Genomic DNA, 229 nt, shown 5'->3' with positions numbered 1-229 from the left:
AGTCAGGACTGTATGCAGGCCCCATGCCATAGGTTCACCCCCAGCCTTTAGAAGTTCAGCAGGGATATCACATATGCCTGCAGCTTTCCCACACTTCAGCTTGGAAATTGCCATCCTACCTCTGTTAGGGTAGGAGGTTCCTTGCTGATGGGTGGTTCCGGCACAGGTATTGCGACATTGCTTGCTCCAAGCTAACTGTTGGAGGGTCTACCTGGTACAACTGCTCATA

This window comes from Penaeus monodon, chromosome 1 (assembly GCF_015228065.2).
Source record: "Penaeus monodon isolate SGIC_2016 chromosome 1, NSTDA_Pmon_1, whole genome shotgun sequence".
NCBI lineage: Eukaryota > Metazoa > Arthropoda > Malacostraca > Decapoda > Penaeidae > Penaeus > Penaeus monodon.
Note: the sequence above shows the minus strand (reverse complement) of the source record.